Below are 27,619 nucleotides of genomic sequence, written 5' to 3'. Positions count from 1 at the left end.
TTTCATTGTTGTGCTGCTGTGGGTAGGCTGGCCGGGTTTCGTGTTCCCATCGACACACTGTTATTTTCTCATTTTGCTGTGGTATTGAGCCACGCCACAGAGAGGCTCGTCTTTGTTGTGGCATGCGGGCGGGAAAGGATTTTTTAAATTAACAATTTATTTATTGTTATGAGAAATTGATTCGGAAATTGAGCTGAATCTATGTAGGTTAAGTAGATACTTCTTCCCTCAGAATGGTTTGTAATAAAATTGTAGACAGTTTTCTGTGGATTAAGAAAGAAATAGGCAAAATTTAAAAATTTATGTTTCTACCCCTCCTATTTAAATTTCATGCATTTTTGGTACCACCAATTGTTTAAAAATAGTAGTATTATTCTTATTATTGCCTATTGACAATGCTCTCGAAACTGTAACGAATTGTTGAAGCAAGAGGCATTGCAATATCAAAATGTGAAGTAAAATTCGAATCCGTGATAAAAGAAGATGATCTTAAGCTTTTTATCTGTCTAAAAAACGTTAGGAGAAGGCAATTTCAACGCATTCGAGAACCTTCTATTAATGTGCAGAATCTGTAAAAAGAAATTAAAAAACATTTCACTCAACTAGGAAACGAACATTTTGAAAAAAAAAAATCATTTGGACCCTGGCTCTAAGCCCTTTTGGAAAATATCTGCGATTTTGAAAAAAAAACTTAGAAGTCAATTCTGGCATTGAAAAAGGATAACCAACTAAAACAGTTCAAAAACTTACTACACAGTTTAAAAGCGCGCACATTTTTAATTTAGGTTCCACAGGCCCAATTGAAAATAAAAGTCCAATTGAAATCAATCCAATTCCTGGGGGACAGATTTGGAAGAAGTGAGAACTATTATTAAAAATCAAATATATGTAAGCCCTTGGCAATGATGGAATTTTTTACATCTTCAACAAGAAACTTCCAGAGAGTAGCTAATCTTTTTCGGTTGATATATATAACAGATGTTTTCAATTGGAAAATTTTACTGACAAATGGAAAATGCCAGGCTTGTACCAATTTTAAAATCTTGCAGAAGGTATTAGCTTTCGTCCAATCAGCTTACTTTCTAGTAACTTTCTAATACTTTCTAGATTATTTTTAGTAACAACCCCATTTCCCTTGCTCATATCGTTTGCAAAACTCTTGTGAGACATCAGGTATCAGGTATCAGAAGGCCGGCTCCAAAGGCACGTTCCCCACCAGTTGGGAGATTTGTGCCATCGCCATATTTGAGCCTATTTCATCATCTTCCCGATGGGAGAGGAAGGGAAAGGGAAAGATGGGAGGAAATAGGAGTGGGGTCCCTTGAAGAAGGAAGATCGCATAAGCGAAATGAGAGCATGTAGCTCCATACCACAATGGGTTCGAACAGCGCCCTAAAAAGGGCACTACAAAACGCATGAGCGCAAAGAGAGCCTATAGCTCATTACCACAGTGGGTTAAGAATAACAGAATGTCCTGAAGATTCAGGCTTCTGAATTCAGTTTTACTTAATAAGTGTTTACCAAGTAATTGGAATCACATTTGGAGTCACAACTATCACACACAAATGAGTCAGTACACTGAATATTTGCCATGTGATAGTTGAGTCGGCAGTGGCCTGTCAACGCTCTGGCCAAGAGACTGCAATTCTGCTTTGACAGATTTGTTAAATACTTCGCCACCCTTGGAGATGGCTCAGTAATGTACAATTTTGTTTGACGACATGACTCCAAACTATTCCAATATTGCTTGTGCTGAGTTGCCGCCCAAGAGTTTATCTGAAACTTCACCAAGCACTTCGAAATTGGAATAGCCGGCTCAGGGCTAATGAAGTCATGCGATGCTCCATCGCGAGCTAGCTCATCAGCCAATTCATTTCCAGCGATGGAAGAATGGCCAGGTACCCATACAAGATTTACAGAGTTGACTGAATTCAGTTCCTCAATTTGAGTTCGACATGCGATAACAAGCTTCGACCTTGAGTTGGCCGAAGCGAGAGCTTTTATAGCAGCCTGACTATCTGAACAGAAGTATATGACTTTCCCCATTACGCGCTGTTGAAGTGCTGATTGCACTCCACACATAAGAGCAAATATTTCCGCCTGAAAAAGGGTGCAGTTTCTACCAAGTGAGTAAAACTGATTCAGCCTTAGCTCACGAGAATATACTCCTGAACCAGCTCTACCATCTAGAAAGGAGCCATCAGTGTAACATACTATATTGTTTGATATACTTCTTTCCAAATAGCCAGACGTCCACTCTTCCCGTGAAGGGAATTGTGTGGTAAATGTCCTGTAAGGAAAGTGACAAGCAATTGTGAGATCACTTGGTGCAAGGACAATTTTGTCCCAATTCACCAAAAGTGGAAACAACGAAGTGTGTGTAGATCTACGATTCACTGGATTTTTCTCCAGTAGATCCAGTACCCTGAACAGTAAGAGCAAGAAAGTGCTTCTTGTTTAAGATATATGTGTAGTGGCACAACGTCGAAAAGAGCCTCGAGCGCTGCTGTGGGAGTTGTAGGGAACGCACCAGACATCGCCATCAAGCACATCCTTTAGAGATGGCCCAATTTTGATTGGATTGTTCTCACTTCGCCCTTTTGCCACCACACAAGACATCTATATGCCAATATTGGTCGAACAACTGTTGTATAAATCCATTTGATATATTTGGGTTTGAGGCCCCAAGTTTTACCAAAGGTTCGCCGGCATTGACCAAAGGCCATGCAAGCTTTTATGACTCTGAAATCAATGTGAGGTGTCCATGAAAGTATGGAATCTGGAATGACTCCGACATACTTTACTTGATCAGTCACATTAATCTCCAAAAAGACGTAAAGGTCGAATACCATCGCGGTTTCGTCTATCCGTAAAAAGAACAATAGATGTTTTATTCGGGTTAACCGAAAGGCCATATTGGCGACACCAACTCTCGACTACCTGAAGAGCACTTTGCATCAGGTCGAATAGGGTGCATATGCACATACCAACTATCAAAGCTAGATAGTCGTCGGCAAATCTAAAACTCTTCGCTTCTTCATACGACGCACGTCCTCCTTTCGGGATAAACTTTACAGTAATATCACGCCAGGATCTGGGAATGTACAACTGCTTACAAAAAGCTTTTTCAAAACATGTTTGATAAACTCAAATCCCTTTTGGAGCAGAACAGGATAAATCCCATCTATTCCTGGAGATTTGAAAAGAGCAAAACTATTAAGTGTCCATTAGGGTGCGGCTTATTTTTCAACAGTTCTCAAAACCAAAAATTCGTGTGCTCTACTGAATGCAAATCACATTAAAAGAGAAACCTCAAAATCTGAGCCAAAAATATTAACATTTAGAGGTGGCGCAAACGTCTTGAAGGTGAATTTTCAAGTTATAAAAAATGACCTTCAGTGAGGTAAACATAACTTTGTTAATTTTGAACCGATTTCAAAACTTTTAGCACCATCATCTTCAAAACTAAATTTATAATATAAATAAAAATGGAATGGTGTTTGTATGTCACGAAATAACTTACGAACGGGTCAGCGGATCTGAATGATTCTTTCTCCGTTTTGTTTGTCACGGGTTCCGACGAGTTTGTGTGTATAAAAATCCCAGGATATTAACCGGGAAAATACGGAAAAACGAGAGTGAACGGAACTGTCATTTTCTAGGGGACGAACCATAGCGGTTTTCAACAGCCTACTTGATGGCAAGACAAAGTTTGCCGGGACCACTAGTTTATAATAAAAATAGTAGAACATCAAATTTGTCTAAAATCAAAACTAGGGTAGGTGTACCAGTTATGGCCATAGTGGTTCCCTATTTCACCATACGTGTTAACTTGATTTTTTTCACATTTTGAAAAGTTTTATGTGTTTTAGCAGTAAGATGAAGGATGTATCTAGATGTTATAACATTCAAAAATATAAAAAATGTGAAAGTTATCGAAATTTCACATATGGCCAAATAGGGAACCACTATGGCCATAACTGGTACAATTTCCCTGGTTTTAGTTTAAAATACTTTTATCCATATTTTTCCTCATTTTACTAAAAATTTCAACGTTGTTTGACCATAACTTCTTAAATACTCAATTGATTCCGAATCTTTTTACAGTTTTTTGTAGCAAATTTAGTTGTTTTCAAACTTTCATACAACACATTTTTCTAAAAAATGGTTTTGACTAAGTTATTCAACAAAAACTACCCAAAAACATGATTTTTTAATGAAAATACAGTGGGATTCCGTTTTTGGCAACAAAGTTTAAATTTTCAGTTGCCAAAAACGGAACCGTGCCAAAATCGGATCCCATATTTCAAATTTTATTTTTCAATTATTCGGTTTGAAAACATCATTATAATGTTAATACATAATTTTTATGGAATCATAAGGCTTTGAGACTTCGAAAAGGTTCACTTCGAAGTATTTTTCCGAAGGGTTATACTATGCTATGAATCTATAGCCCCGTAATGCTAAATCTGGCAAACGTTTTTCTGGTGGCAGTTTTACGCCAATTATATTTAGAAGCTTTATTTAATTTTTGTATAAAAGGGCCTTGTAAAACCAATAATCAAAAGCGCTGGGTATTACAAAACGGCATGAGCTTTTTTTTTAATTGAATGAACATTTAAAATCAGTTTAACTTTTGGACTTAAGCGTAAAGTTTGAAAAATTCGGTAAGTTTAGAATTGCTCTTTCAATTTATGTTTCTGATAAAGTAAAGCATTTTATAATGATCGATTGACTGCAATCAAAAAGGCAAACATAAAGATGAGATGATGCATAAATGTGACTTGTAATTCTGTAGAATTTAATGTTTACTTGAAATAATTTTTCATTGAGCTTGATATATGTTTTACACCTACCTTATGAAATCAACTGAAATTTACATTTATGAAACCTCAAGAACCTTATAGGAATCTTCAGGTTCTCATAAGAAATATACAGAAAAATGCTTGTGCTCTGAAACATCTTGCCAAGCATCCACAGAACCTTGCATAGAGTTCTCAGGATCTTGCTAAGGATTTTGCTAGGAGTTAATATCTTGGAATTCCGCTGCGATGTTGCTGAAAATTCTCAAGTCTCCGATGAAAAAACATTTTAAGTTTATTATTATTAGGCTACCACTAGCATACCTCAAATTCCTCTGGGAACCTTTTCAAAACCCCCAAGCTTTCGCCGGAAATATTAAAAATACCACTAGAAATTCACATTATCCCGCTTAAAATTTACAGGACGCCCTAGTGTTTATTAGGAATTACCAGATTTTAGCCATAATTCTCCATAACTATTTATACACTCTAAAGATCCCTCAAGAAGCCCTCAGTGTCCACTTGGAATCTGCAGATATCCTCATGAATTCGTTAAAATTTCTGGAAAGTCCCACAAGAACCAAGAATCCCTTAAGAATTCTCCAGGGTACAGTTAGGAATCTCATAGACTCAGCTCGTAAGGAACATTTTGATGATGTTAAGACACGTGTGCTTGATTACAGAATTCTGGATCGTCTCTTAACAAATCTAACGCCTTACAGAGTCTATAGAAAAAAGGAAACGTGGCTTTAAATAATTGACGCAGAGAGATCAATGTACACACCAATACCACAGACAAATAGCTAAAACACTCTCAGTCGTATTTATCGCACGCTTCAATGATATTATTGAGAATAAACTCTCTAGGTCAAGTCGGGTAAAAAAGGGCGATTTTTTGGGACATGACAAGTTAACTTTATTTATTTGTAACTAGTGGTCCCGGCAAACTTTGTCTAGCCATCAAGTAGGCTTTTGAAAAATGACATGTAATCTCTCATACAAAATGACTGATCAGTTTTCTCCCGTTTTTCTGATTATTCCTGAGACTTTTCTCAACTTTTTCTACGCACGAACACGTCGCATCTCTTGTTGAATGATACAGTGGAAGATTTATGTAAATCTGTTGACCCGTTCTCAAGCCATTTCGTGACATACAAACACCATTCCATTTTTATTTATATAGATGGCAATAATTTTAATTTGCATAAATCATTAAGATCTTATACTCAACATCCCAAATAGAGAGTTTTCCACCGTTTAGAGAGTACCAGATGTGGCTACTCGTACTAAATGTCCGGAAGAATCGGTTATAGGTTTATTAGATATTAAACCGTTTCAGTTCTCTTCAAGTAGAGATCAAACATAGTAGTTCACTGGAAAGCATTCCCATAATGTTGACACAGATGTTTACATACAAATTGACCACTTTATCGTAAATTTGAGGCGCCCGGGGACACGAAAATGATCATTTGAAGGATTAAACAAATGCAATACATAAGGTTATCCAATTAAATCATTTCTCAAAAGTTTTACACTGATGCGTTTCACTTAAAACTCCTTGGTATAGTGGCCACATTATTGACGATTCCGGAAATTATATGTGACTTGAAATTTGCCTACCTACAGGGACACAAAAGCACGACACCCTTTGCATCCGACCTGACCCAGTGATCCACCGGAATAACTCCGGCCACAGGAACATTTCCGAAATCCTCTGGCCACTTTTAGAATCTAGATATGTGAGCCAGTATACTGATAAAATATTATTTGAATCCATTTAGTATTCGCTGAGTGGCGAGGGTTTTAGCATTTTTGCTTTCACTCAGGCCTATACGGGTTAATATATCAAGCTCTTTGCATCAAGCTATTTTGCAAAAAAATAAAAATGTTTCTGAAATATTTTAAATGCATTTGATTTTACTGAAAAGTGTTATTTTACAAACTAAACCAATTATTTTTATTCCAAAACTAGTTACCGTTTTGTCTGAAAACTGAACATGATTCATATTCCGAACAGTGGCAATTTGAAATGTAAAAATTGATATTTTCAAAATTATTAGATAGTCTTTAATTATAGAATGATGGATCATCTTATGAAGAAATTTGGAGTGTTTACTGCAAAATATTTATAATAAGTCGAGTGTTCGGAATATTTTACAATTTTCTGTAACGGAAATCATGTTCGGAATTTGAGACAAAACGTTATTTCTAATTTGAATTTCCGCCATTTTTTGTCAATATGTAATTTCCGATTATGCAAAAATGTGTTAATGGAATGCATCAAATTTCCAGTTCAAATAAAATCAAGTAATTCTCGAACTACAGTGAAAATTTAATATCAACCAGAGCTTTGAAACGTTGTTCTGTTCAGAACTATAGATTTTATAGCTTCAGATTACCCTCCTAATCAAAAGAGTCTCGATTGCACTGCACAAACGCCTGATTTCCAGAATCAATTTGGGAAATAAATAAAAGAGAATCACTCAAACTGGTTACCAAAATTACCAACAGGATTTATTTTTCGCGACCCACCAGATGTCAGCTCACGACCCCCCAGGGGGTCGCGACCCACAGTTTGGGAAACCATGACCTAAATGTAACATTCCTAACACTCTTATTCTTAAGCCGACACTTATAGTGACGAACCATCCAAAGTTTGTTGAATAAAGTGAACCTTTTGCAAGTCTACACTTGAAGTGTCGAACCATTCAAAGTTTTTTTAATTACAAAAATAAAGGTAATAAGAAAGGGGTGTTATGAAAAAAAAAAAATGGTTAACATAAATAATTCATGGATCAGAGTTTATGTCGACACTCACAGTGACGAACCATTCATAGTTTGTTGAAAAATCATATTTACGATTAAATGTGCAGTCATAAATATCTTATAGATTAACAATAAAGGCATGAAACGAGCTCACCAATTGATCCGTCATCCTTGACTGAGCAGCAACAATCCACTTTCAGCTTCACTCGTTTGCTCGACAATATAAAAGCACTCAGAGAAAATAGGCGCGTGTCCCGAGATCCTGCCCTCATCTCCCGCCCCCGCACGAGCAAGCGTCAAGGTCGAAAGATCAAACACTACTCTCTATTGGATGTGTATATTAGTGATAAACAATAATTTAATTTAATGTAAGTAAATATCATCAGACCCACGGAATATGCCTGCAAGTATGCATGCATGCAACAATCCAGTATGTTTCATCAGATGGCCAAATTATATCAACTGAACAAAACCCATAATCTATTTTGGACATCATCTGATTTATGCCTTATATATTATTTTTATTATTATTATTTATTTTTACTAAAATTTTGAAAGAGGGAAAAACCCCTTTGAGTGATTTTTATTGGAAATCTTTCTCAAAGAGGCACAAAACCTCTTTATCTTTTCAATAAACGTTACAAATCAAACTTAAAACTAAAGGCTCATACGGTTACAAACCATAATAGAGCCAAAATCTTGATATATAACCATCGGCGTTAAAATAAGAGGGTCATCAGAAGCCAGTGAGGGAGAGAGTCAAAATCGAATCCGTGATATCTGAAAATAAAGGTAAAAAAAAAACAAAAAGTAACAAACCAACTATGAGATCTAATTCAAAAACTGAAATAAAAGTTTCATTACAGGATACCATTCTGTACCAAGAATATCACGTATAGATACAGGAATAGGTTGGCCCAAATCTACTATATTGTTGATTAATTTATTTCTTGGAGAAATGAATTTGTGACAATGAAATACAATATGATCGATGTCTTCATAAAATTTTCCACAATCACATAAATTGGAATCTATTATGTTGATGCGATATAAATGGCTAAACAGGCTAGTACCGTATACGAAAGATGCGGACTGCCTGTCCAACGACCAGTTTGAATTCAGGAAAGGTAAATCTACTCTGGACGCTATCCAGTCGGTCGTTCAGATAGCTGAGGTGGCAATCGAGCATAAAAGGAACAGCATCTGTTACTGCGCGGTTGTCACTCTGGATGAGAAGAATTCGTTCAACAGTGCAAGCTGGGAAGCTATTTTGATGGTATGGTATGGTCAAAAGCGCTTAGAATGAGCAGAAACCTAAAGCAATTGGAAACCACGTAAAGGATTATGTATTGAAAAAACCAAGCGCAAACCGAACGGTTTCTAAAGAGGCCGTGTCCACCATAGCCGAGATAACTCCTCTAAAGATGGAGTAATCGGCTAATACCAAATGTGTCAGATTGGGGTAAACTTTTACAAGACGCAGTTTCTGTCAGGGCATGGTTTCTATAGGCAGTACCCGCAAAGATTCGGGCACTCAGAATTTCCTGCGAGCCCCAATTGGGCTGGTGTCGAGGAACAGAATGAGAGCGGATGCCGAGCTTGAGCAGTCTCAGTTTTTATTCAAATAATCTAAAAGCTTAAAAAAAGAAAAAGTTGACACTGATTCGAGTTGACATTTTGAACCACCCTATTCATACAACAAGAAATCCTCCAATGTATGTGGTAAAAAGTGTTTAACGTGTCTAGTAGTTGAATCGTAAAAAGATCAAATCTTACTGCACCACACATTGCATGAAAAGTACAATCTAACAGCCACACCATCCCAAAATCCCTTTTCTACGTTCGTGATCAGAAAGTTCAGAATGCAGAAATTGAGCATAACTAAACTAATTTCACTAGATTTCACTCTGTTGATGGGTTGCAAGTTTTCTGTGGACAAAGAGGTTTTCGGGGTTAGGATTTCACTAAGCCGAGCAAATAAAGCTCAAAACCAAAACACACGATATCAGCAGCAGCAGAATACTACACCATGTGTAGTGGTAACGTAGTGGGAGGACTTTTTCAAAAATAAAAGGCATCCCGGCACAATCAAAGCCAATAGTCAGTCAGTCGAGAAGTACGAAGATGGAACGGGAGTAGTTTTTGGGCTAGAGGTCTTTTGCAAGTTTCTTCTAGTGTAGCATCGTAGAGCAAACTAAAAGCACAATCCTTAAATTACACTATGTTCGGTTGAAACTATGTATGTGGAACGAAGACACAAATAGACAGACATACAGAGAGTGTGTGGTTGAGAACTTCATAGTACATGTGGCCAAAATGAGTTCGAGTGATGACTATTTGGGGCTTGGTTTGCGTACACAGCTTACCCAAATGGCCGCATAAAGTTGAGGATTTTATGCAGCTCAGTGGAGGAGAACTTTGAATCAAATGAGTCACATTTGCAAGCGTGGTTTTGGTCAGATCAAATTGCTATTGATATTCGTCTTGATTCGGTCACACTGTCTGCAGATGAATGGGGAAGTAATCCGAGTTGCAGAAAATCTAAAACAAATAGTTCATTTCTAAGTAGTATATTTTCTGAACACCCTAGCGCAGGCTCTTGGATTTAAGTGAGGAAATAAAGGGTCAATTGTGGTCAGTATTTCTGAATTTAGGCAGATGATCTGAAAGTCTTGGAGACTTTCTTGGCCGTCTCATTATAAAATTCTTTACACTTTTCCTTTGTCGTTTTCGGTTGCTTTCACTTGAAACAATTTAATGTAATGATTGAGATGATACTAATAAAATAAGTTAATAAAAACAGTAAATTGCTCACAAAAATCACCGTATGTAGCGAATGTTACAAGAAATTGTTGAAGAAAATATTGTAACTAATATTGAATTTCACAGTAAAGCTCAGACATTCCACCCGCTCGACGAAACATTCCCGAGCAGAACATCCCACCGACCACAAACACCGCGTAGGATGCAAGCAAAAAAATCCTACTGCGATAACCATTCTAAACGGAAACCGGGGCCTGCATTCCCGGAGGCAACTTTTAACGAGATATTTCTGAGCTCGACTCTCTGTGTCATATTTTCCACGCTCGATCCCGAGCAGCGCCAGCATCTCACTCATAACTATGCATTTGGAAACAATTTCTTAAGTTCGTCGTTGTCATCATTCTCGTTGAACGGAGCTGAGGACTGTATCGAATTGTAATTAGCAACATATTCAACTGTCCTAGAAAAGTTGGCTCGATCCTGCCAACTATTTTATGGTTCTAAAAGCTGTGTATATCCTCCATATAAATACCACGGTAACCATTGCACTGTGGGAAACGTTTTTGTATCAAGCAGCAAAATACCGCTATTTATTTAAATAATGGTTGCTGAATCCATTGCCATTTTCAAAAATATCATAGCACGTTTAGTTTTTGAGATTTTTACTGTTGAAAATGCAATATTCGACTATTCTATTTTAGACAACTTGCAAGTTTGCCAACTTGTATGGCAATTTATTAGCTTAATTTGTACCAGAATACAAACTTCATATGTTTAACAATACAGTCGAAACTCGTTATAACGACAACTTTCCAGTATGCCCCGGGCTTTTAGGGGCCCCGAAATCATGGTGAAAATTTCTCATAGCATTAGAAATTCAGTTTTGACAAACGGGGCAAGGAAAATCATGTTTGGAGAGACTCTGAATTGGTAATAAGTAGGGGTAGTGAAAACTGCCAAACATATTTCGATAACGTGAACGTCTCTAGGGTCTCTTTTTTACGCATAACTTCTTATCTATCTAAAGTCCCTTCTCCCATTTTTCGCATTGTAATGATTTTTTTCCCGCCGACAATCGTGCATCGAATTTGGATATTCGATTGGATCAGAACCATTGGAACGCGTTGAGTCAATCCGAGACTTAGGCGTTATTCTGGACAGTAAACTGCGGTTTAATGAACACGTCAATGCTACAACTGCGAAGGCGTTTGTTCGACGAATTGCTAGCTGCTTCAAGGACATCTATGCTCTCAAGGCATTATATTGCTCGCTTGTTCGTAGTATTTTGAAGTATGCTGTATGTGTGTGGTCTCCACAACATACGACCCACATTATCCGGATTGAAAAGGTCCAGCGTTGCTTCATCCGCTTCGCCCTTCGGCAGCTGCCATGGTCGGATCCGTTTAACTTGCCTGATTACACGTCACGCTGCAGACTCATTGCTTTGCAAACACTTTCTACGAGACGCAGTAACCTACAAAGGCTTTTTATGTTTGAGGAGAGGAAATCTTGACTGTCCATTGTTCCTGCAAAGTGTTTCGTTCTACGCACAAAACCGACATCTGCGACAACGTGATTTGCTGCTCATCAGACGGCATAGAACTTCCTATGGCAACAATCCGTTACGTGTATGTTCCCGATTATTCAATAGTGTGAGTGACTTGTTTGACTTTAATGTATCCAAATCTGTGTTTAAAAATATAAGGTACCGTGGGGTAAGTGGATACAGAAAAATCAATAGTCAACTTCATTGTTATGTACAGCTATCGTGAATAATGTAATTCAAACTTTTTTCTGTGGATAACAAATGAGGGACTAATATTCTTCAAATCGTCATTTATTTCGATTTTTCTGATTGTTATGTATTGAGTATGGGGGACTTGAAAATTTGCGACAAATGATCCACTTGCCCCACCATGGTGGGGTAAGTGGATCACCAATAACAAACATATGTTCTCAAAACAAATGTGGTGTAATTATGTATAGTACGAATGCTATTACTCTCGTTCTTGTTATTAGTGCTAGTAATGTTACATTTTAATACTTTTAAATTATAAAGTATTTTTATTTAACCAAATTATATGTATATACATATTATATACATTAGTTCACACTAATTCGAACAGAAAAAAATATTGGAGCAAGAATAATTTGAAGAAAATTCACATAAGTTATATAGAAGTATTGTAGGATTATTCCTTACGATGTTTTATAAAAACACTCGTATTTTAAAAATATTAGCTACATTTACTTTTGAATAACAAACTGAAATCCTTTTATTCTATTTATGAATATATTTGTATCATCTGTCTAGAACAATTCATATGCTCAAATAAGGTACGATTATATGCTTTCTAGTGGAAAATGTGTATATTTTGCTCTTCTACAACTTAGCTTTGATAAACCACAAAAAGTTTCGTATAAATCTCGAAAACTTATTCATACAGACTCAAGTCAAAAAAGTATACAAACTTACTTTATCGATCCTACGTGTTAAGCAGGCGGAATTCTACACGTACCGCTCTGTACCAACTCAACTTTTCACTTTTAGAACGTTTAATTTCCGGATTTACAAAACGACGAAAGTAACATTTTCAACTTTCGCAACCTAACCACTACTTTCGCCGCCCCGCTGTATGGAGAGACAAAGTGACTTAACCACGAATCAAAACAAAACACTACTTGAGCCGATTTTACACTGGTAGAAAAACGTCGAAAGTAACTGAATGAAACGGCTTATCATTTTCTTCTAATTATTTTTGTGGGAAATAATAGAAACTACCTAGTTTTTGAACGTGAGCTGAGTGTATGCAAAATTTGAGCGAAGTACACGACAAAAAAATGTTAAAAAGGTGATTCATTTTAAAACAGTTTTAGAAGATAGATTGTGATTTTTCCTAATTAATTTTCTCAAAACCGTATAAAAGTTACTTACGTCGATTTGAAAAAGTAATCGAGAAATGTTAAAATTATTACTTTTTTATACCAGGGAGGTTAAAATAAACTTTTGGGTGGATTAATTCAAATTTTCTTTGGTCAATTTGACAAATTTAATCTGGGAATGAATAAAGTTAAGGGAAAACAACATTTGCGGATACTAAAACTTATTAAAATTATCGTAAGCAGTCTGCCAATAATAATAATAATACTTGATCCACTTACCCCACCCCATTAAAAAGTAGGGGTAAGTGTACCATGTACAATATATCTGTATTTATTTATAAAAATCACATATTTTTCATTGTGATTCATTTAATTAGAACTGAAAAGGTCACCACGTATCGAAAAAACTAATAGTATTCGACTGTAGACAGAGATCCAGTGGATTTTCGATTAATGGAAAACAATTTTCAAATTAATTAATTTTAGCAGCAAACAAGTTTGCTTATGTTAGTGTACGTGTAGTACCAGTTTTGCAATAGAATCAGTGTGGGCGTAAGAATATAACCTAAAACGAAGCAATGGTGCGAAAACATTCAACATATTCAAGTATTTATGCTTAATATTGACGAATGATCCACTTACCCCACTGATACACTTCCCCCACTGTACCTTAACACACCGAGGACGAAGCCTCAAAATCAGTTGGAACGCTAAATTCAACCCACTATATCTCAGCTGTCCTAAGTCCGATTTGTAAAATTTTGGCACCTACAGAAATGTATGGGCTTCTAGATTCATGTCAGATTTTTGAAATATTTTTAGGAACTACTGTTTGATTTATAGTACTTAAAACACCGGAGCAAGTCCTAAAAAAATTTCTAACCTACAGTAATTTGTAGATAACTTAGAATTTATCGCGATAACCTATAGATTTTTTTATTGTATGATGATCGTATGAGTGTAACCAAACAATTGGCATTGAATTTTTGATAGTTAGCTGTTCAAAGAACTACAATATATTCACAAAACTACGTAGAATACAGAAAAAATGCATTTTCGACTATAACTTGAAATTTATCGCGATGACCCAAACATTTTATGATCTTAAAATATACTCATATATAAGGCCATCAAATTTGCAGAACACTGATAATAAATTTCTGTTGGAAAAACTACAATATTTTCACAAAATAGAGAAAAAAATCAGGAAAATACAGGTTTTCTACATTAATTTCATATTTATCGCAATAACTCATCAGTTTTGTAATTTTAATCTCTTTGTATGTTCATGAGAAACAAATTTCCTGAACATCGTTGATCGCTGTTTGTTCAAAGAACTACAATAAATTCACAAAATTGCGTAGAATACAGAAAAAATACATTTTCAATTATAACTTGAAATTTATCGCGATGACCCAAACATTTTATGATCTTAAAATAGACTCATATTTAAGATCATCGAATTTTCAGAACACTGATAAAGAATTTCTGTTGGAAAAACTACAATATTTTCACAAAATAGTGAAAAATTCAGGATAATACAGATTTTCTACAGTAATTTCATATTTATCGCAATGACTCATCAGTTTTATAATTTTAAAATCTTGTTTTTATGCTCATGAGAAACAAATTTCCTGAACATCCTTGATCGCTGTTTGTTCAAAGAACTACAATACTTTCACAAAATCTTGTATAATACAGAAAATTCTGAAATTTCTTCTGCAATTTATTGATTGTCTCTAGACCTTATCAATTTAAAGTTATTGTTAGATATAAAAATTAATATATTTTAAAACATATTTTATGTTTTTCATTGAACTACAACATTTTCACAAAACTGTGAATAATACGGGAGAAATACGATCCTAACAACAGTTTGATTTTTTGTTTTGCAATGATCCATGGGTTTTATGATTTTAAAATATTCTCATATTTAGGGTTGTCAAGTTTGCACAACATGATCGATGAAATTTTATTGAAAGAACTACAATATTTCACAAATTACCGTATAATACAAAAATATTCTGTTGCTACCGAAGTTTGAACATTTTACCATCTGTATAATTTTCTAAATTGTTGTAAATTTTCAAGAAAAATAAGTGTGCTCGAAAATCATGTATAATACAGTAACATTTAAAATTTCTCCTGTAATTTTGAAATTGCCGCATTGGCTTATAATCTCCACAGTTTAAAATTTTTCAGATTCACATATAAATTGACAGAACGTATCAAAACACAACAAACGTTGAATGACAAAACGTCGAAAGGAATAACACATCGAAAAGAAAAAAATGTCGAAAAATTAATTCTTTCGGAAGAGAATAATTCTTCTAAGATCATTTCGTTCTTTTCCAATTCCCACCTTTCGACGTTTTGTCAGCCAACTGCAAATCACTGATTGCCTCCAGACCATATCATTTTAAGGGTTTGGACCATACTCATATATAAAAGTAAATATATCTACAGAACATATTTGGAGATTTTTAAAGAACTAAAACATCTACACAAAACTGTGGAAAATACCAGAAAAGTTAGATCGTAATAACAGCCTGCAATTGACCACAATGTTCCATGGATTTTATAATTTGAAAATGTTAAATAAAATGTTATCATTTAGAGTTGGCAAGCTTGTGTAAATTAACCGATGAAGTTCCGTTAAAAAACTTCAATATTTTCACAAAATACCATGTAATACAAGAATATACTATTTCTGCTCTTGTTTCATATTTATCAAGATGACTAATTGATTTTATTTTTCAAAACCGTTATTATGTTTTGAAAAAAAAAAAACAAACTTTCTCAACATTTATAGAGTAAGGTGGGGCAAAAGTTCGACCTTAGTGGTATAATCAATGTTTGCAGGAAAACAATAACAGTTGAAACAAAACAAATACCATAGAGTGAACCTTCAACATATTGGCTATAATTTTGCTGAACAAACTTGTGTCAAAATATTTACCCATTTTTAGTTATAACAATTTCAAAATTGATTGTCTTAAACGAACTTTTGCCCCTCTGGTGGGGCAAGAGTTCGAATCTAGTGTGGGGCAAAAGTTCGCTGGCTAAAACACAAAATATCGATACTCTTATGACATGCATACTTTACACCAGCCGTAAACTTAAGTTTGCCGAAAAATACACACTAAATTTTCATCAAAAAGTTACCCAAACCAGGGTTAATTGTAATATACTTATAAATAGCAGTTTTTTGCAAAACTAAGTGGAAATGTAACATTTTGATGACATTTTTAGCACGATCAGACAAATTTTGCTTAATTTGAAGACAGTATGGATGACGGTGTTAAAAAAAAGTTGATCGCTACAACCCTAGTTTGTCCTTATTTGTAGATTCATGTGCGGTTATAGAAATGTGCTTGGAATCTATGGTTTGATTTGTAGTACTATAAACACTGAAGCTAGTCTAAAAAAATTAAGCGTTTGTTTGTACAAAACTTGAAACTTATCTAACAATGAAGTTCGAATTTATATTACCAAACATTTTTCATTGTAATTTGTACATTTAATGAATCACAACATATATAATAAACTGCGTAGCATATGGCAGAAAAAAAATAGTTTGTGCTATAGTTTTAATAATCGCTACTACTCATGAATTTTACAATCTATAAATTTTCTCATATCTAGTGTAGTTTGATATTCATTGCGATGACGCATTATGACAAGATTTTAAAAATCACAAAATCCATGTATCATTGCAATAACTTTCAAACTGTTGTTAGGATCGTAATTTCCCTGAATTATTCATAGTTTTGTGAAACTGTTCTAGTTCTTTAAAAAACATCAAAAATGTTCTGTAAATATATTTATTGTTATAACTTAAAATACTTCAAATCTTTTAATTGATCTAGAGGCAATCAATAAATAACAAAAGAAATTCAAGAATTTTCTGTATTATACAAGATTTTGTGAATATACTGTAGGTAGTTCTTTGAGCAAGCTGCTATCAACGATGTTCAGCAAATTTGTTTCTCATGAACATACGAAGAGTTTAAAATTATAAAACTGATGAGTCATTGCGATAAATATGAAATTACTGTAGAAAACCTATATATTTCTGTATTTTTTACTGTTTTGTGAAACTATTGTAGTTTTCCGTACAGAAATTTATTATCAGTGTTCTGCATATTTGATGGCCTTAAATATGAGTCTATTTTAAGATCATAAAATGTTTGGGTCATCGCGATAAATTTCAAGTTATAGTTGAGCATGTATTTTTTCTGTATTCTACGCAGTTTTGTGAATATATTGCAGTTATTTGAATGGCTAACAATCAAAAATTCAATGCCAATTGTTTGGTTACGCTAATACAATCATCATACATTAAAAAATCTATAGGTTATCGCGATAAATTTCAAGTTGTGTACAGGCATTGGCAAAATTTCGTTTTTTTAGGGACTTGCTCCGGTGGTTTAAGTACTACAAATCAAAAACCTGACATGAATCTAGAAGTCCATACATTTCTGTAGGTTCCAAAATTTTGTAAATCGGACTTAGGACAGCCGAGATATAGTAAGTTGAATTTAGCGTTCCAACTGATTTTGAGGCTTCGTCATCCGTGTAAGTGACGAATATCTTAGGCGGACAAGTGATATGAGAATATTTTTAAATCACAAAACCCATGGATCATTGCAAAAAAAAATTCAAACTGTTGTTAGGATCGTATTTCTCCTGTATTATTCGCAGTTTTGTGAAAATGTTGTAGTTCTTTGAAAAACATAAAAAATGTTTTAAAATATGTTCATTTTTAAATCTTACAATTGAAGCATTGTCCTTAAATTAATAAGGTCTAGAGACAATCAATAAATAACAGCAGAAATTTCAGAATTTTGTGTATTATACAAGATTTTGTGAATATACTGTAGGTAGTTCTTTGAGCAAGCTGCTATCAACGATGTTCAGCAAATTTGTTTCTCATGAACATACGAAGAGTTTAAAATTATAAAACTGATGAGTCATTGCGATAAATATGAAATTACTGTAGAAAATCTGAATTTTCCTGAATTTTTCACCATTTTGTGAAAATATTGTAGTTTTTCCAACAGAAATTCATTATCAGTGTTCTGAAAATTTGATGGCCTTAAATATGAGTCTATTTTAAGATCATAAAATGTTTGGGTCATCGCGATAAATTTCAAGTTATAATTGAAAATGTATTTTTTCTGTATTCTACGCAATTTTGTGAATATATTGTAGTTCTTTAAACAAACAGCGATCAACGATGTTCAGAAAATTTGTTTCTCATGAACATACGAAGAATTTAAAATTATAAAACTGATGAGTCATTGTGATAAATAAGAAATTACTGTAGAAAATCTGTATTTTCCTGAATTTTTCACTATTTTGTGAAAATATTGTAGTTTTTCCAACAGAAATTCATTATCAGTGTTCTGAAAATTTGATGGCTTTAAATATGAGTCTATTTTAAGATCATAAAATGTTTGGGTCATCGCGATAAATTTCAAGTTATAATTGAAAATGTATTTTTTCTGTATTCTACGCAGTTTTGTGAATATATTGTAGTTCTTTAAACAAACAGCTATCAACAATGTTCAGGAAATTTGTTTCTCATGAACATACAAAGAGTTTACAATTATAAAACTGATGAGTCATTGCGATAAATAAGAAATTACTGTAGAAAACCTGTATTTTCCTGTATTTTTCAATATTTTGTGAAAATATTGTAGTTTTTTCAACAGAAATTTATTATCAGTGTTCTGCAAATTTGATGGCCTTAAATATAAGTATATTTTAAGATCATAAAATATTTGGGTCATCGCGATACATTTCAAGTTATAGTTGAAAATGCATTTTTTCTGTATTCTACGTAGTTTTGTGAATATATTGTAGTTCTTTGAACAGCTAACCATCAAAAATTCAATGCCAATTGTTTGGTTACACTAATACGATCATCATACAATAAAAAAAATCTATAGGTTATCGCGATAAATTCTATGTTATCTACAAATTACTGGCGATTAGAATTTTTTTTAGGACTTGCTCCGGTGTTTTAAGTACTACAAATCAAACAATAGTTTCCAAAAATATTTCAAAAACCTGACATGAATCTAGAAGCCCATACATTTCTGTAGGTGCCAAAATTTTGTAAATCGGACTTAGGACAGCCGAGATATAGTGGGTTGAATTTAGCGTTCCAACTGATTTTGAGGCTTAGTCGTCCGTGTAAGTGACGAATATCTTAGGCGGACAAGTGTTAATAAGAGTTTTAGAGTAAGGCAAAGTCTGGGGAATCGTACTAGATTCAAAACAGTTATTAAATAAATAAATAAATAAAATAAATTTTTATGTGAATTCTTGAAGCAGAGATTACTACGCGACTACCCCATAGTTTAATAGATTTCATCTTCAGTAATTCTTATTGAGATTCATTCAGAGCATTTTTTAGTTATACGTACAAAGACTTCTCCACGGCTCCCATCACGAATTTTTGAAAAGGTTCCTCTAGTAATCCTCCCAGGAATTTGTCTTGAAATTTCTTAAATAATTTCTTATGATATGCTTAGTGGAATTCCTTCAAAATTTGCTACAAAATACCATTTAGCAGTACAACAACAATGAAAATTCTTTCAGAAATTCTTGTAACGGTTTCTTTTGGTAATACACTAAGTTATCTTCAAATATTCCTACAGATAAGAACAGAAAAATAACAAATTCTAGGATTGCGATTTGTGTAATTCGTGTAAAAATATTTAGAAAAATCATACAAGAATTCCTTGATAATCTATCATGGCAATTTTTTCATAAATAAGGATTGCTTTCAAAGATTTCTGGAATTATTTTTGAAGTGATTTCTTCTTAAATTCTTAATTTCAAAATTTATTTAGTTTAAACACCAAATTGTACAGTAATTACTCCTGTAGCCCCTCAAAGAGTTCATCTCGAGATTTTCCAGGAATTTCCTCTAGCAAGTTTTGTTTGGGTAATTTTTTAATTATATCATTATAAGGTTCTCTGAAAACTCACCCAAGACATTCTCAAAAATTTAGAAGAGATTCGGAAATCTTTGAAAGACTTCTCTTTTGTAGGAATTTATCATGTATTTCATCAGTGATCTCTTCACGATTTCGTTTGGGTTTTTTTAATAGAATCCCTTCCAATAAAATATGAAAATTATCTTAACATCATCTTGGTCAAACTCCTAATGAAATATTTTTACAATTCTTTATGACTTCATTGGAAAATTTTCTGAGGGAATCGTTGCAAAAAAACTGTGGGTATCATTGGAATAAGTTCTGGTAGAGTTTTTCAAGGTTTCTCGAATGAAAGTTCTAGAGGAATTCCTTGGAAAGTCTGTGAAGGAATCATTCAATATATTCGTGAAGAAATCTTTTAATTAATAATTGATTTAAGCGAATAGGGGGAGATCCCCCAGTACCGGACACCTAAGCCACTTAATTCATAATTCGAAAAATATTGATTTTATGGGCTCGTGTTACCCATGTATGATAAATATTATCATTTTTATAGTGTACAAAAATAAATTTGAAAATATAAATATGAATTTTGACATTGCGTTTTGATGATGTATTTTAGTACCAAATTGATCGATCTTGAAAGGTGGCACCCAATACCGGACACGATCTGGAAATGCCTCGAATTCTATAAATTTGAACATCATTGAATGTGTACACTATAGGAATAGTATATAATTACCAATTCAATGCATTTGCAACATTTATAAGCATAATGTGAGTTTTTCTTAGTTGGCAAGATGCCTATCAAAAACCTCTTTCATATGTGATGAAAAATAACACATTTTACGATGCTGTTCTGAACGTTTATTCTTCTTAATTTTATTGCATGTTTGATACCATGATCAATGAAACCCATGAAAAATGAAAGTATTTTGAGACACTGATGCAATAATTACAAAGATATCATATAACAAATCAAGCTGTCCGAAACTGATGGACAGGAGGTACTTAACCAAAATTGTAATTTGTCCATATTTACTTCAATTGTGGTACAAAATACATTCATACTATCAAATTAGGATTATATTCGATCATGCTTGCGGGATCCAAAGTATTTTTTCATATTCAAAATAATTGCTATATAGGCTCAAAATTAAGAAAATACGTCAATTTTTTAAAGATTTTCAAACTCCCCCTACCTAAATTACATTCCTATGGAATGTAATATTAATTATTAATAGAAAATCAAAACTTTGTCTTAAGAACAAGCTTTTTAATATTCAAACAAATTTCCTAAAGTTTCTCCAGGTATTCTGATCTTACCAAAAAATTTCTCGAAGAATCTGTAGCAATTGCTTTGAAAAACGTTTTAAGAATTCCGAATTTTAAACATACGTTACATATAATTTCTAATTGTTGACCATAAAATTCTTATTGTTAAACATCAATAAATTAATAATTATTAAAATCGTGTTCAAGATCACTAAACAATAATTCTTCAGAGAGTGCACCAACAGTTTTTCCAACTTTGCCTTTGAGATTCTTACTAAAGTTTCTCTTCATATTCCTTCAACAAATTTCTCATAAAATTTCTTAGAAATTCTTCAAGGATTGCTGAAAAATGTACAGCAAAATTATCCACAAAAACAATTTCTTGCTCTAAGGATTCCTCCTAATATTCCACAAAATTTCCATAAACAAAAATTTCAATTGAGAAAATGTTATTAGCAATTTCTCAGAAAAGTTCTCCACAGATCTATCACCATTTTTTACAGAAAATCCTCTAAGCGTTTCTTAAGATTTATCTTAGAATCCCCACATTCCTTCAAAATCCTCTCTTGAAAATAATATTTAAAAATTTCTTCAAAAACTCCTACCTATTTTTTTTAATTCAAACATTCCCATAAAGTTTCTAGAGGAATACGTTCAACTGTTTTTTGATAAACTCTTTCGCGAAAATACTCAAAACATTCCTAATCAATTTGTTCAGGTATTTTTTCGGAGAATCATAATATTCTTTCCCCTGAGATTACCTTCTACTATTCTTCAAGAATTTTCCAGAAATTTTCTAATTTGAACAACGCTAATGTTTCCTGGGAACATAAAAAAACAACAGATTTTGCATTCAATCTCAAACATTTCGATAGAAAAAAATCTTCAGAAATTCCATCAAGTATTCTTTGATCTTCTAAAAACTACTCCATATTTTTCCGAATATTAATTTGGAGACTCTTCGATAAATAACATCTATAAAACTATCCACTCATCATATTTGGATCAAAAACTACTCCAATAATACCTCAATATTTTTTCCTCAAAAATTACTCTACAAATCACTCCATATAAAATCAAAGAAATATTTTAGTGCTGGAATAAAACAAAACTATGGCCTATTTTGAAGCCTTAGCCTAGCTGAAATTGCTTGAAAAGATCTGTTATGAATTAAACCGTATATTACGCCAGAAATGCCAGCTAACTTTTGTCCAACATTTCCTTTACCATCTTTTTTTTAATTAACTTTGTCGGACACTTACGAGCTGTAGTTGATGTTTGGATTTATTTACGGAATTCTTATGCAGGCAATCATCATCACCAGACGCCTCGAGCAGGGCACCATCCAAAAACATGGGAAATCACAATGTAGTGAATGTGTTGCTTTATGCTAAAACATTTGAAACAGTATTGTTTGCATTGTTAAAAAAATAAGGATTTAAGGAACCGAATTTCCAGGATAAAGACGCGTTTTAGTATCACATAATTTTTTGCACCGAAGATGTAGAAAATTGCGCTTAACACACACAACAACCAATTGAGTGACAGCCGGTAGTCGCGCGATTCTCCTAAATCAGAACCGACACACTGATGCTGTGTACGACAAGCGAGGTTTTCCACTATTTTTTTTTGTATTTATAAAAATATATATTATCACCAAATTTTCTGGGAAGGCTGGTTGACTTTGGGGGGGGGGGTCTGTTCCCCCTAGAAGAATTTAAATTGTATTTCATTTAAATTGTATGAGAGCCACAAAACAACCCAACTTGCTATGAATTATTTGTTTTTTTGTTGGACGACAAAATCATCTAAATATAACGATGGAAAGCTTTAAAACACTTTTACAATAATTATCACCAATCTCCACAACAAAAAGCTCCACTGAGCCCCCTGGTAGTGGCCGCACAGTCAAATATAAATGAAAAAAATAATAATCCACTAAAAATTAACATTCATTTTAAAGATTAATTAAGTATGAACAACAAGAAGTTATATGGAAATGTCGTGATTTTTCTGGTCACCCTATTTCGGAAATGGTCACCCTAATAGAAAACCAATAACACGTGTATCCTTATTTCGGGTAAGGAATAAAATCGCAAATTTTCACGGAATTCGGTGACCCACTAGATCGGTTTTTCATGGAATGGATGATCGACTATCTCAATTCAAACATTCAATGTATCATTCATTGAATGATTGAACTGAGATAGTCGATCATCCATTCCATGAAAAACCGATCTAGTGGGTCACCGAATTCCGTGAAAATTTGCGATTTTATTCCTTATCCGAAATAAGGATACACGTGTTATTGGTTTTTTATTAGGGTGACCATTTCCAAAATAGAGTGACCAGAAAAATCACGACTTTGCAAATTTTTTATTTTTTTTTAATCTTAACTTTTGAACCGCTTGGCCGATTTTCATTTTTTTTTGACGGAATGGATGCTAAGAAGGGGCCCAGATAACCGTAGCGGTAAACGCGCAGCTATTCAGCATGACCATGCTGAGGGTCGTGGATTCGAATCCCGCTGGTCGAGGATCTTTTCGTAAAGGAAATTTTCTCGATTCCCAGGGCATAGAGTATCTTCGTACCTGCCACACGATATACACATGCAAAAATGGTCAATCGGCAAAGAAAGCTCTCAGTTAATAACTGTGGAAGTGCTCCTAAGAACACTAATCTGAGAAGCAGGCTTTGTCCCAGTTGGGACGTAACGCCAGAAAGAAGAAGAAGGATGCTAAGAAATGTAATCTAAAAAACTAGAAATTTTTATACATATATTAACATGTAATTTTTTTTTCAGAATTTTATATTTTTTCTAAAAAGTTAAGTTAATCTTAAGCTTTAATTCCATAAAAAAAAGATTGGAAATCGGTTGAGCTGTTCAAAAGTTGATTTTTTTTTTAAATAAATAAATGAGAACAGCAATAGCCCCTTTGGTCCCAAGGCCTTCAATACGGAAAAATTTGTTTTTTTTTCATGTAATAAAACAATTTTTGTGAAATTTTATATTTTTCTTGAAAATTCAAAATCTTTAGCTTTCATTTTGTCCAAGAAAATTGAAAATCGGTCAGCCGGTTCAAAAGTAACATTTTTTTAAGAAATAAAAATTTTGCAAAGTCGCGAATTTTCTGGGCATTTTGGAAATGGCCACCCTAATAAAAAAAAATCCAAAAACACGTGTATCCTTATTTCGGATAAAAAACAAAACAGCACATTTTTAAGGTATTCGGTGGTCCACTAGATTAGTTTTTCAGGGAATGGCTGCAATTTAATGCTGTGTGGAATTTGTTCCACACATTGTTGTTTTTTTCAATGTTTGCAACTATTAGAGTAGCGTTTGATCCTTCGACCTTGACGCTTGCTCCTGCGGGGGCGGGTGATGAGGGCAGTATCAAACTTGTCGCGCGTCGTTTGCTCAGAGAAATGAAATAGCGCCGCGGATCGTTAGTAGTGTTAGATCTATTGATCGCGTCGCTTGCTCCTGCGTGGGCGAGTGACGAACACTTGTTCGGCGTACAATGCGATTATCGAATTATTTCGCGAATCCGGTTAGGCGTGATTATATCATGGATCGCATCTCCAAACATTGGTGACTTCCAGATCTCTACCCAGATCCCACTAACCCAATATCCTTTCCATGATAACCGTGGAGATGCAGAGGTGATCTCGGCCTCTAGTAACAACGGTAGTCACACTAACATTCCTTCCCTTCCCCGATAACCGTAAGGACGTGGCTGGCGCCGTTATTGACTTTTAAATTTGAGCTCTCGATTTGTGCACATTGAAGAATGGTAAGCTAATCCCAAGCCCCATTCATTAATTCCCTGTGCACCTTCGATTGTTCTGGTCAATCACGGTGTAGCAACTACGAATTGTACGGTCATTTATGATTATGCTTATGCTTATGTTTGCAACTATTAATTAGTTTAGTTAGAATGTTTTATTAATTATTAATTATTTTTATACGAATCGGACGGTTATTGTATTTGAAATGTTCAAAATGGGAGAATTTAGTTTTACCAAAACTAGTGCGTGCTCTAGATTGTAAAATATTGTTGGCCTTTCTTGTATCATGATCATAACTCACTGTTAGCACTACAAGATTATGATGGAGATTTTGTATTATTTTAGTATATTGTACACAAATTGCGTTGATTGCATTTTACCAAGACAACGTATTTGTACTATGCATGGTATCCGAAAAGATATTTATGATAGGGTATAGTAGAAGCAGCTTAAATATTGTTTTTTAACATTGCATTTGTTGAGAAAATTTTAAATGTTCAAACTATATTTTCTTCTGAACGCCATTATTAATCGGCTAGATTCTAAATGCTACGCCCACTAGCTAGGACTTCTTTTCTCCATAGTCACACATCATTACAAACACGTGACAGCCCCTCCTCCCTGAAATTTTACGTGATTGATGCACGATCCCTCATAAAGCGGTCAAATTGTACCATATTGAAGGGACTGCACATTTTATCGAGCTAGGGTTTACAGAATTGTCGGATAAGTCAAATTAACTGTTATTTATTTATTTGTTTGGTTCTACATCAATTAACTTAATGTAACCTCGTCAACAATATTTCGCCAATTCACTCGGTTCATGGACACCTCTCTCCATTAGACTGGCCCAGCTCAGTATGGGAGAAAAATAAAGTTGTATAATTCTACGGGACACCCCTTAGGATTGTTTTTTTATGTTTAGAGGAAGACTTCCTGAAAATTCCAACTCATTTTGTCGTTCCATAAGCTGGCGCATTTGAATTGAAGTTAATATGGGATTTCCAGCTCTACATATGGGAAACAATACATCATCTACTGTTTGGTTCAGAAAAATTGTTGATCGCGATCAATAGGGTCCTAAAGCCATGTCCCAATTTTAGTGCCAAACGCTTAAGTTTAGGCCAAGAACACATATTTACTCAATTTTTTAATGTTTTCCGGTAGTTTTAAGTCCAAAAAACATTTTTTATGTTTATTTTAGATTTTGTCACACCCCTTGGCTTAAACTCAAATTTTGGGTGTATTTTGTTTACCATGTCCCTTCCGAAATGTCAGATAGGAACAACCCCAGTGTTAAAACTAAAAGCCCTGTGGTGTTTTGGTCAACTAAGCGAACGTCAAACATGATCTCAAGTGTCAAGGTTCATTTTTGGACCCAATTTTTAAATAAAAGTTTAAACATGATACAGCCGTTATTTGAGCGGGAAAAATTGCTAAAGTAGTTGCAGTAACATTCTCTTTCGTGTTATTGAATAAAAACAAAATTTCATTAAACATTTTAGGACCCTATTGGACCCAGAATGTCAAAAACACCACTTGATACCATGGCGAAAAATATTATAGAAGGCTGTATTATGATTTAAAAAAATTGATAATGTTGGTGTTTTAACTATCTTAAGTAGATTTGTTAAGCTCGCGCAATACTGCATTGTGCATTGAAAGCCACCTATGACGCGATTTGAAACGAATATTTCATACAAATTTTGAATAAGGCCTGTTCATTTAAGAAAGAAGACACGTGTTTTTTATAGTAAACTGTTTATTTTCGAACAAATTCATGAGTTTACCTAAAATACATGGAAATCAACGTAATTTCGACCAAATTCACATAAATTTGAACATTTATTGAGCATTGCTGGAGAATGCACTTACTCCTCTCATGATACCTCCCATAAGGTTCTGCACAACTTTTTTCGGAACTTTTCGTTGTGTTGCTGTTCGTTGTGACCACATTTTTTTGAAAAAATCGATGGAGCTTGCTTCTCTTCCATCCTTCTTAAGATGTCGTTTGATTATTGCCCAATATGTTTCAATGGGGAGTAGTTCTGAGCAATATGATGGATTCGATCATTTTTCTACAAATTCGACTTTTTCCTTCTTGAGCATCTCCAAAGTAGCTGAAGCATAGTGAGCCGATGCTAGGTCTGGCAAAAACAATGGAGGCATGGTATGCTTTCAGTAGATGGGCAGAAGCTATTTTTTAATGCATTCAGTTCTGTAATTTTCGCTGTTGATTGAACCCGTCGTGAAATATGTAGTATTTTCATACTGCAGGAGCAAATTGCTTGCCATACTAAATCATTTTTCCCGAATTTTTCTGTTGGGATGTATCGTACGTCGTCAGGAATATCTGTTTTGGCCAAAACGTTGATAAAATTCAATTTGGAC

This window comes from Aedes aegypti, chromosome 2 (genome assembly GCF_002204515.2).
Source record: "Aedes aegypti strain LVP_AGWG chromosome 2, AaegL5.0 Primary Assembly, whole genome shotgun sequence".
In the NCBI taxonomy this organism is placed as follows: Eukaryota; Metazoa; Arthropoda; class Insecta; order Diptera; family Culicidae; genus Aedes; species Aedes aegypti.
The sequence above is the reverse complement of the archived record's forward strand: the minus strand, read 5'-3'. Positions refer to the sequence as shown.